We start from the raw sequence: 12,166 nt of genomic DNA, 5'->3' as shown, positions 1-12,166 counted from the left end.
TAAAAAGGGACAAAAAAAATTCTCAAAAGGGTCTTATAATTAGGGACGGAGGTAGTAAATGTGATCGGAGAGAATAGATTGTTTAGGTGTTTACTATATGGATGATGTTGGTTGTTAATTATGATTTCAAACAAAAAACGCACGACCTCATGTTATCCGTTGATTTTCACCATCACACGGTTGTGATTTCAGTGACATGCACAATTAATACTCCTTCCGTCCCTTTTTATAGGAGTAGTTTACAAACAAAAAAAAAATTAATTGTCCCTGAATATAAGATCATATACAAATTCCTAGATGCATTAATTACTCTTTTTCCAAATAAATATATCTCTTATTAATACTCCCTCCGTTCCTTTTTAAGTGTCACTTTTGGAGAATTTTTTTGTTCCTATTTAAGTGTCACTTTAAATAGTTCAATGCAACATTAAATGTTATTTTACTAATATTACCCTTATTTATTATTGTGGAGAGAGAAATATATGTAACTAGCATGGACACCCGTGCCAAGCACGGGCTAGAATGTCGTTATATTTGATGGAGGGAATATTGTGATGTATCAGGTGTTACTTAAAATTTTAGATGGAGTTTTGGTTGTATCATTATCACTTGTGTGGTTTCTCTTTATCCAAATTGTCGATCTACATCAACGTAGGCTCCCACAGAAAGCCCAACGGTGGTATCACATCCGTGTTCGGCGTTGTGGGGGAGCGAGAGTTGTTCTTGGTGGTGGACTACAGACACAAAGATCCTAACACTTAATGGAGAGATGTTAATGTCTCAAGTGTGAGTTAAAATTCCGTATTGTATGCAAGAGTAGATGTGAGAAACATATAAGTGAAATGACTCATATACATAATGCCTTAAGACTTTGAAAGAAGATAGGATGTGAATCTCACTTCTGTGATTGATCTTAGCTTAATGTGATAATACAATCCATTGTAGGATCCTAGCCTAATGTGATGATTTGTTTCATTATTTTTTGAGTGTCATTTGTTTAATTTTTCATCTTAAATTTTAGTTTTTGAATGTGATTAGATTTCATGCACACAAAAAAAATAACCTTTGTCATTTCAAATTCCTTCACTTATGGTATTTCATGGGAACTTGCAATGGAAAAATGTATATGTATGATGAGTTGACAAAATACATATTCGTTAGAAATTTTAAATAGATGTACATATTTTCAATAAATCTAATATTTTGGTAGCATAATTGCCCAGTAATATTCAACTTCTTTAACAAATCCATAAAATCACCAGCAATTCATTATGTTTCCTATGCTCTCACGAATAAAACGCACACTCCTTATTTTTTTTTCTCTTTTCATTTCTATCAAGTTCAAATTCATTTTTAATCTTCTTTTCTTTTATAATTTACTTTATCTCTTCTCATGAAAGAAAGAAACAAACACCCCTCTATGAAACTGCCGCCAACCCACTTTTTTTTACCATGTCGTGTCTCTGACCTTATGTGATATCTCACCAGATCACATACATAATAGTCTCACACTTAAGGGAGAGATGTTTATGTTTCATATGTGAGTTAAACTTGTGTGCAATAATATACATTGAGTAACATATAAGCAAGAAGAACAATATACCTAATGTCTTAAGATTTTACGCAAAGATGTGATGTCAATCTCACTTGTGGAGTTTCTCATAGTCAAATGTGATGGTCCAACCCATTGTAGACTCCCTCAGAACTCTAAACATTATAGTGAGTTAAACTTGTGTGCAATAATATACATTGAGTAACGTATAAGCGAGAAGAACAATATACCTAATGTCTTAAGATTTTACGCGAAGATGTGTTGTCAATATCACTTGTGGAGTTTCTCATAGTCAAATGTGATGGTCCAACCCATTGTAGACTCCCTCAGAACTCTAAACATTAATTTTTTTTTTTTTTAGTTTTTGAATTTCATTTGTTTAACTTTTTATATCAAGTATAAGTTTTTGGATGTCATTTGCTTTCATACAATTTTTTTTATCCAATCAATATTATATCAAATACCTCCATATTTGGTCTTTGGGTGAACGAACATGCGAATGGAAAAATACAAATATGTTATGCTGAATTGAAAAAGTACATGATTATTAAACATTTTATAAAGATGTGGCGTTTTTTTAACCGAGTCTATTTTTTGGTGAAATATTTACTCTTAAATTTCCAACACTTTTTAACTGACCCATAAAATTGTCAGTAACTCGCTATATTTCCGATACTTCCATGGACAAAACACACACTATTTTTTTCCCTTATCATTTCTTTCATGTTCAAATTTCTTTTCATATTCTAATTTAATTTTATTGTTGCTAAATTTATTTCTCTTGTTTCATGAAAGATGGGAACACAAACTTCCCTCCGCAAAAACACCATTAATCCAATTTTTTTAACCATGTTGTGCCTTCGCCTAACCTTATTTGACTATCAACAAATTACAGACGCATTGAGTCTCACACTTTAGAGATATATGTTCATGTGTAAATTGTGACTTAAAGTTCCACATTATTGGATGCCAAAGTAGACGTTGAGAATAAGTAAGATGACCAATACACCTAATGCCTTAAGGTTTTGGATAATGATGTGATGTCAATCACAATTGTGTGGTTTCACTTAGCCTAATGTGATAGTCCAACCTACTGTAGACACCCTTAGAACTCTCAACATTACGATAAACGGTTTCGTTAGTTTTGGGATGCCAATTATTTAATTTTTATATCAAATTTATTTTTTTGGGTGTTGTTCACTTTCATGCAATATTTTTTAATCAATCTCTAAGATATTAAATTCCTTATCCTTTGGTCTTTGGTGGAATTTAACCATAGATAAACACTTAAGTGTTATACTGAGTTAACAAAATATGTGCTTAGTAAATTCTTTATATGTTGTTGCGTTTTTTTTACCCGAATCTAACTTTTTGGTAAATTAGTTTTTTTAACGCAATCTAACTTTTTGGGTAAATTAATTACACAAAAATCTTCAACTCCTTCAACAATTTCATAAAATCACTTGCAACTTACTTCGTTCTTTATAACCTCATGGACAAAATACACAATTCTTATTTTTTTTTTTAACCGGTATCAGTTCTCTCAATCTCAAATTTATTTTTCATCTTCTAATTTCTTTGATCTCTTCTCATGAAATAAAGGAACAAAAACACACTTTTAGTAAATTACCATTAATCTACCTTTTTGATCATGTTGTACATCGGTTTGACCTTATTTGGCTATGTCACGTAATTACGGACACAGAGAATGTCACACTTGAGGGAGATATGTTATCGTGTAAAATAAGAGTCAAAGTTCTACAATGAAAGGAATAGTAGATATTGAATAAGATATAAGTGAGATGACTCACAAACTTGTGCCTAAATAATTTGGGAGAAATTGTGGTGTCGATATCATTTGTCTAGTTTCTTTTAGCCTAATGCAAAGCTACAACCCAATGTAGGTTACACTTGCACTCCCGAAATTATGATGATTTGTTTTGTTAGCTTTTGAATGTCATTTGTTTAATTTTTTTATGTTAAATATTATATTTTGGAAGTCGTTCGCTTTCATGCAATTTTTATTTGTCAAGGCGATAACTTTTTTTTATTTAACCTCTATTATTTTAAGTTCCTTCACTTTTAGTCTTTAGTGGGATATGACAAAGGAAAAACGTTTATGTGTTATGCTGAGTTGAAAAATACATGTTTATTGTACATTTTAAATTGATGTGACATTTTTAATGAGTCTAATATTTTTGGTAGAATAATTACTCAGTAATATCCAACTCCTTCAACAAACTCATAAAACTACCCACAACTCACTCGTTTTCCTTGTCATTTCTTTCTAGTTCGAATAATTTTTCTAATTTAATTTCTCTCTTCTCATAAAATAAATGAGAAAAAAAAACATCTCTATGAAACCACCACCAAGCCACCTTTTTTACCATGTTGTGCCTCTGGCCTTATTTGACTATTTCATCATATCATAGACATAGAGAGTCTCACGTTTAAGGGAGAAATGCTTATTTGACTATTTCATCATATCATAGACATAGAGAGTCTCACGTTTAAGGGAGAAATGCTAATTTGTCATGTGTGAGTAAAAATTCTATATTGCCAGCAAGATTTGATATTTATGAACATATAAATGAGATGAGTAATATACATATTGTCTTAAGGTTTTGGATGAAGATGTGGGGTTTCTCATTTTGAAACACAATACCTTGGTATATGTTCCTCATCAATATTATTGGACATCCAACTTTAAATCTTAATTTGTGGTTTGAAATATGCAACTGTTAATATCATTCAAGAACTCAATTGAATATCATTTGCTTTGTAGCTTGTTATTTTGGTCAGATTGACAAACCGAATCAAAGCTAATATTTTCCTTCTCGTTTTCTGGAAACAACGATAGAATAATATTGTTAAAGTGCTCAAATGGGTCCAAAGTTTGAGCAAGTATCCCTCGCTCTTGATTTTTTTGGAGATCTATATATTTTCCAAATTATTTGGATAAACAAAGTCAATAAGGGAACACAATGAATAAGTTTGATCTAATCCACTTGTTTTGGCCCGGGACTACTTTTAAGGTCTCGTGTTTGATTCTCTCTGCTGCCTTCATATCAATTTTAAGGTCTCGTATTTTCTTTTCAGATCCATGTATCAATGCTTCATTGATTTTCAATGGAATATTGAAGGATGAACCGGTTGTACGAACACCTGGAATTAACATGTAAGCTATGACCCTAGGAAAAAATGGTCAAATTGATAATAGATTAGACCCTCGTAAGTATGTGGATAGCAGTTCAATTTCTGCCTCATGTGTATGGAAAATATTCAGCTGAGATGAGAGAACTCGTCTTATGTATCCCACAGGTTTTCCAACTAAGATTAGTCACTGCTAAGCGGTGATGTAAGCTTTATACCAATTTCATGATAACTCGAAAAAATATCAAATATAAAATTAGTTACCAAACTTAATTGATACATTTAATTAGTATATCTAATAAACATTAAAAATCAATATTTATTATTATTAATAATAATATAATAATAATAACAATAATATTTAAAAATTGATAATTTCAGCAAGCATTTATTTTGTATTATTTTCGACCAAAAATTTTCATCAATAAGTTAATCGATTGTTAGAGCATCCACAATGGACCTCTCCTTTTGGTTGCTTAAATGAGTCTCTATGTACATGTCACTTGCTCTTATAATTAATACTTAATAAGATTTAATCTTTCAAACTCTAGGAGTATATATGTTACCAGAATAACTTAAGGACTTTCTCTTAGTTCGTTCCTTTTATTTTTCTTTTGGTTTTCTTTACTTTTTATTTTCTTGTTATTTACTTTTTTCTTGGTTTGGTGTTTGCCCCTCAGCTTTTTGCTTAGCTTTATTGAGAAGGTTTTAGTCCATCCCCCAACTCCTTTTGTTCTTGTTTCCTTTTATTTATGCATTTATAAAGTGATGCAGCTGGTTCATAATTGAACCCCATTCAACTAAAAAAATAAAAAATCTCTCAAACTCAACACTTCAAAAAATATTAAATGGGTCTTAGTAATAAATAATTGTTGTGCATTTTATATTAAATGTGTAGTTTTTTAATAAATAATAGTTGTTGTCAATAAGAAGTTATTACTTTCAGTTGCTTTAACATGTGCAATATTGCATCTAAAAACCCATAGGTCTAGCCACTGTATATGTTCTACACCTAATTTTCTAGTTCTATCTAGTGGAAGTTCGGTTTAAAATTAACATAAAAAAAAAATACACATTTGTTGGCTAGTGCCCCTTTTAAAATAGATATATTTTGATTAATGTGTATATACACTCTTTACAACTTTGTTTGTATGAGAGGTAGTACAATACTTATATTATTGAGTAAACGTGTTTTATTCAAAATATTGATTGTTATAATGATTTTTTTAAATTACCATTTACATGCTCTTCAAAGTCAAATGAGGTTTGGGTTTTATCATTTTTTAAAAGTGAAAACGAACCAAACTGAATCGATGGTGTACGGTTTGGTTCGACCAAAACTGCATTTAAATAAAAGAGGAATCCCCTCAAAAAAAATAAAAGAGGAATTTTTTTTTCTTCAAATGTTTGTATTTATTTAATACTGAAAATAAAATATATGAAATTCCGTGAGAACACATAATTCAGAAATAAAGTTGCAATAAAAATTTAGATTTTTTTTTAGCAAAATTCAGAAATAATCATAGTAATAAAATTCAGAAAAACTTCTGCAACGTAAGAATCTAGAATATGTCAAAAAAGAAACTTAAGAATCCAGAAGAGAAGCTGCAACAAAGAAAAATGAAACCCTAATTCAAAATTCTTATAATATAACACTAATCCAAACAACACAAAGAAGAAAAATAAACAAAAGCCTTAAAAGACTAAAATACACACTTATTACATATGATTCGTGGTATAAAATGAGTAGATGACAAATTACCAAAAAAACTAAAGTTTCCTCCCAATTATAAAGATAGGAAACTACTTTGTTCTCAATATTATAAAGGTCTCTGCAAAATAATGAACACGTTGTAAACAAAATCGATAAAAGAAATTTCAATAATGTTGAGTTTCCTCCCAATTAGAAGAAACATAACCAAACTGGAAGGAATTAAAGTCGATTAAACTGAGATATACTTTAGTTATAAATCCGATAAGTTCTTTGTAAATTTGAGGAACATTGAGTAGCAATATGGTCATCCGCAAACAAATATATGGGAAAATAAATATGTTACATTAATAGCAAAAGAAATTTTATGAATAAGATCATATCGTTATATGATGAAAATAATGTCTCAAATGAAGCATTTTCAAAAATGATATATAGTAGACAATTATTTGGAACAAAATATAAATCATGAGAGAAGATTCAAGATCCCTTTCGTTTATGCCTTTCTTCAGCTTCAAAATCAATTTCTCAACAAATTATTTGATAACTAACATTCTCCCTCTTATTTTCTCCTGTACAGCTAAAAATCCAACTATTAGCAATAAAATCCTAAACCATGGCCACAAACCATGATGAAGGGGAACGGTCTGATGCAATCAACAATAAAATTTGATGAAATTGTAGGAACTAAAGGTGTTCTTGATCTTCTTACCGTTCTCAAAACCATTTTTGAAAAATAGTAATAGTGATGAGAATAGGATGGGAGATAAAGATCTGAGCTATTTTATTTCCTTTTTGTGACAAAAAGAATCATTACCTTTCACTATTTTATTTTGGTTTTAATTTGATTTTAATAGGTGAGAAACAATTCAACGATAGTCTTGAATTAGACCAATTGTCAACATTCTTTTTTAGGACTGTTATAAGTGTTGAATAATTTGAATTTAATTTCATTAATTGGCAGTTGATAGTTTCTTGTTTGATTTTTTTATGAGCAGTTTCTTGTTTGATTTGATATCAGACAATTAAATTTCTAGATATCATTTTGATCATAATAATAAATCGAATGATTTCTTAAAATAGAGGCAGTATATGGAAGTATGTGTTGAGACTGAAATACCAGGTGCTAAGCATATACCATGTAATGGAAATTTGAATTTTTCTAGCATTAATTAGCCTGACATTAATTAGAATGAGACTATAACATGCCACGTGTACTTTTGAATGAAAATGGTTTCACTTGTTTATATTGTAGATGTAGATGTAGATTGTAGATGTGGATAAGGATACGGATAGAGATATTGATAGTTTAGCCGAGATTGTTGTCTTTTTTTTAATATAATTTTAAAATAAATAAAAAAATATGGGTATGAAATAAATGCAAATAAATATTATCGATGTTGATGAGTGACTCAAACAACCATAAGTATGTGTTTTATCATGCAATTTGTAAAAAAATTAACAAAGAAGTTTGAGTATGTGTTGATGGCAGAAATAAATAAATATGAGGAGATAAAAATGGAATGCTTGATTAGGTGATAAAGAGTATTTGATGCATGTGAACTAATTTATCAAATGAAATGAATGGATGAGATTTGATGTTAAAATAATTTATGTGAAATAGTATATATCAACGCCATGTTTAGTGAAAATGAGTGATTGACAATAGAAACGAAAAAACTTAATAAATTAAATCAGTTCTTTTGAATAGGAGCAAATGAAAATAATAAAGAAAATAGTGAGGTTTAGATAAAATTCATTGAAAAAAAATAACTAAAATAAACTTTCTACATTTTCGCAGGGGTCGGTCTTGTTCTACAACATACATGAATAGTTTGCACCACAAAAATGTAAGATAAAAATATAATATCTTGAGAACTATCAACTAATATGTTACCCAAAAATACTTGAGAATTCTCTGTTTTTTTTAAGGAAGAATTCTCTTTTATATGCACGACTTCAACGTTGGAAGAACAAAACATTGACATGCCTTTCACATATCTCTCATTATTAATAGTGGCAAAAAAAATAGTTTTGGAATGAAGAAATCTGATTCAAAACGTCTTTCAATTACGTCGCTTCAAATTAATAGAAAAATAATGAAATTCATTAAAACGTGAAGCAAACTTTTTCAAAAGGTGTAAATATATATGGGGATGAAAACCTTAAAATTAGCAGAGCCGACAGCTAAACCTATAAAAGGGAATCAAAATTCGGAAGGAAAAAAAAAGGTGCCTAAATCAATTTGATAATAATGAAATCAATAAAATTGAATTGGTCAGGAGGTAGAAATATTTGCATTTCAAATAAATGATATTATAAACAATTTGTATGAAAGGAAGATGCATATACAAATGATGAAAGACAAATTGACTATATATAGGAAAAAAAACTCAAGACTGGCTAACTTAATATGATGATGTGTTGATTACAATTTGATTGGATGATAATTAAGAATTATGTACCAACATGTAATTGGTACATATCTTGTCATAAGCCGTTAGAACTCGAGGGTATCATAGGATGAATATGTGAATTTGAACAAAATACATGGATATATACAATATGTAGTGGAGTAATATCATAAATTGAATCAATTTTTGAAATTAGAGTGATGAAAAAAATATGTTAAGAAGAAAAGTGTTTCAATAAAATAAAAGAGAGATTTTGAGAATAATTTTAAAATTTTAGTATGAAAAATTTTAGTATGAATTCTAAATGATGTGAAGATGTTTGAGACGGACAAACAATATTTATAGGAAAAAAGAAGCAAGTAAGTCACATCAATTATGCCATTAATTTAGTAATGAAATTAGTAACACATTAAATAGCAAAAATAATTTGAATAAAATATTCCATTCATTTTTTTGTCATTATAAGCCTTTTAGTCAACTTGCATAATCATGTTAATTACATAAGTCTTGCACAAATCACATAATATGTACCAATTACACAAAACATTAAATGCACCTTTCAATATAAGGATGCCATGTGTACTATCAAAATAAAATAGTGCAAATATATATAATAGAGATGGGATATTAAGTAAATAAGGTTATTATAGTAAAAATAGAAATTATTGTATCAAAAGTAGCAATATTTATTGATTGTCTTGGTTTGTGTAAAATGTCAAAATGTGACAATTAAAAAGGAACGGAGATAGTACTATCAATTTGCCTTGGTATATGAAAAGTTAACAATAAATATATATTTAATTAAGAGTAATCTAGTACTAATAAACACACATATTTGAGACAACTTTATTACTCCAACAATTTTACCAAATACTCGTGATTTTTGTAAACTACTCATATAAAAAAGGACGGAGCGAGTAGCTTTTTTATTACTTCAAAACAACATACATCACATTCTTGCAATTCTTGTGTGCTTTCCTTCGTACTCTTTAGCAAAATGTCTCTTTTCAATAATTATCATATTGATGAGTTAGGATTCTCTCCGATTATTAAAATAAATATTCCTTCATACTCTTTAGCAATGTCTCTTTTCAATCATTATCATATTGATGAGTTAGGATTCTCTCCGATTATTAAAATAAATAGAAAGGTCGATTACAATATTTTTTTATTGTGTATAAAAGGATATAAATGCATACATTTTCAAAATGGGTGATGTTATAATTCCTCTAGGGTTTTGATGATAACAAAGTATTAAAGAATAATTGGATATGGTAATATATGTTCAAGTGTGCATCATCATAGATTCAAATTTAACATGGTCTGAACATGTATAAGAGCGTCAGAAGCACAAAGAGAATCTAAAAGACTATGGTAGAAGATCTGAAGAAATGTCAATCAGAAGTCAACGCCTTTGGATCAGAAGAAACAAAGCTACTCAGAAGCTGAAGATCTGCATCAAACTCTGAAGACCTCCAGACTTTGAAGAACATATGATCATAAGGGACCCAAAAGCCATGTTAGATTTGTCCTCTTCTGAAGTTGTCTCCATCAAGACTCTGATAGTACAGTTTGTCTTACTCTAACCATATGTAGAAACAAACAAAGAACTGCAAGGACAAAGAGAATGAACATATAATTCCAATTTCAGCAAAGGCATTTCAAATGTCTAATCAACGACATTATCCATATCAGGTAATGGAACAACGTCCTTGATTTGAAGCTTCTCAACGATCTTAATGTGTTGGAACTCTTATTCAACGTCTCTCAAATACCTGCCTATATAAGGAGTTGATGAATTGAAGAACAATAACAAGACTTTGTTATTTTCCCTTCAAAAAAAATAACAAGACTTTGTTATTTTAATTGTGCCCTTACTCTGTCAAATCAAAAAAACACATAGAACACTTAAGAATTTCTTATCAAAGTTTGTATCTTAGAAATTCTAAGTATTTGAGTATGTTATGTTTGATTATGTTTTGTTCACACCTTTGATTGTAGATCAAGTGTAAGAACAAATCTATTTATTTTTAAACTCTTAGAAATTTCTTTTAGTTGTGATTGAGCAATTAGAAATCTCTTTTAGATGTGATTGAGCATTGGAAGTCTTTAGCTTGTGTGTTTGAGCATTTGTTCCTTGGAAGTGCAATGGAAGTCTCTCTCTTTCTCTCTCTCTCCCTCTCCCTCTCCCTCTCCCTCTCCCTCTCCCTCTCCGTCCCTCTCCCTCTCTCCCTCTCACTTGAACCCATCACCTTGACTAGTGCATAAACACTTAGAAAAAGATTGAAAAAAACCAACATAATTCAACCCCATCTTTTGTGTTTTTTGCACCTTCAATTTATAGGAAAAACTATAGTAACAAATATATTCATATATTTTTAAGAAATGAAAATGATTTTTTTTTTTTTGGTACTTCAATTTATAGGAAAAACTATAGTAACAAATATATTCATATATTTTTAAGAAATGAAAATGATTTTTTTTTTTGGTACTAAATGAAGATGATTTCTGCTACATAGCAACCATGAAAGACAACAAACACGCCAATTTTAAAGTTGTCGATTAGTCATTTTAAATCAAGAGAATACTGATTCTTGAAGTTTTGAACTGAAGAAATAAAATAATTCTTGAATTTTATGAATTGACAAATATATTTATGAAATTCAAACACATGAGTACTCAAAATAATTCTTATGTTAACTTCTATCTTTAGATGTTATTATATGATGACAAGTAAATGCGCATGTGGTTATTCACGTGGATCACAAGAAACTTATGCCTATGATAGAATCAATTCAAGACAAGATAATCTTATGGCAATCTCAAAATATACTCTATTGATAGAAATTAATCATCAAAGAAATAATTTTAAATTTATTTACAATAAGAAGCTTAACTAATTAAGCTCCACACATCAATACACCAACTATCTTACATGGCAATTTTGCAAAATTAATACTACACACTTCTCTACAGGTGCAAGTTCTCCAAGAAAACAATAACACCCCTTAATTCCAACACTAGGATAGTTTTCAACCACTTAGTGTCAATTAATTCTTAAAACCAAAACTTGAAATTGGATCCTTCAAATCTTTAATATGTGAAGGATCCAACCTTGGATATGTTAAGGAGTCAAACACCTAGTTCTCATATTATAAGTTTTCTTGCTACCTTGAATATGTTAGTATATTTTGTTCGATTTATAATCAACCACAAACACTGTGATCAACAACTAATTTTGCAATGCTTGTTTCATCTATTTATTTATCTTTATTTATAAAAAAAATGAAAACATCAAGAATAAATAAGGTTAATTAATTCGCTATGCCCATTAAT

The sequence above is a fragment of the Medicago sativa genome, chromosome 4, assembly GCF_051527215.1.
Source record: "Medicago sativa cultivar Bolivia chromosome 4, Bolivia_mono, whole genome shotgun sequence".
NCBI classification, from domain to species: domain Eukaryota; kingdom Viridiplantae; phylum Streptophyta; class Magnoliopsida; order Fabales; family Fabaceae; genus Medicago; species Medicago sativa.
The sequence above is the reverse complement of the archived record's forward strand: the minus strand, read 5'-3'. Positions refer to the sequence as shown.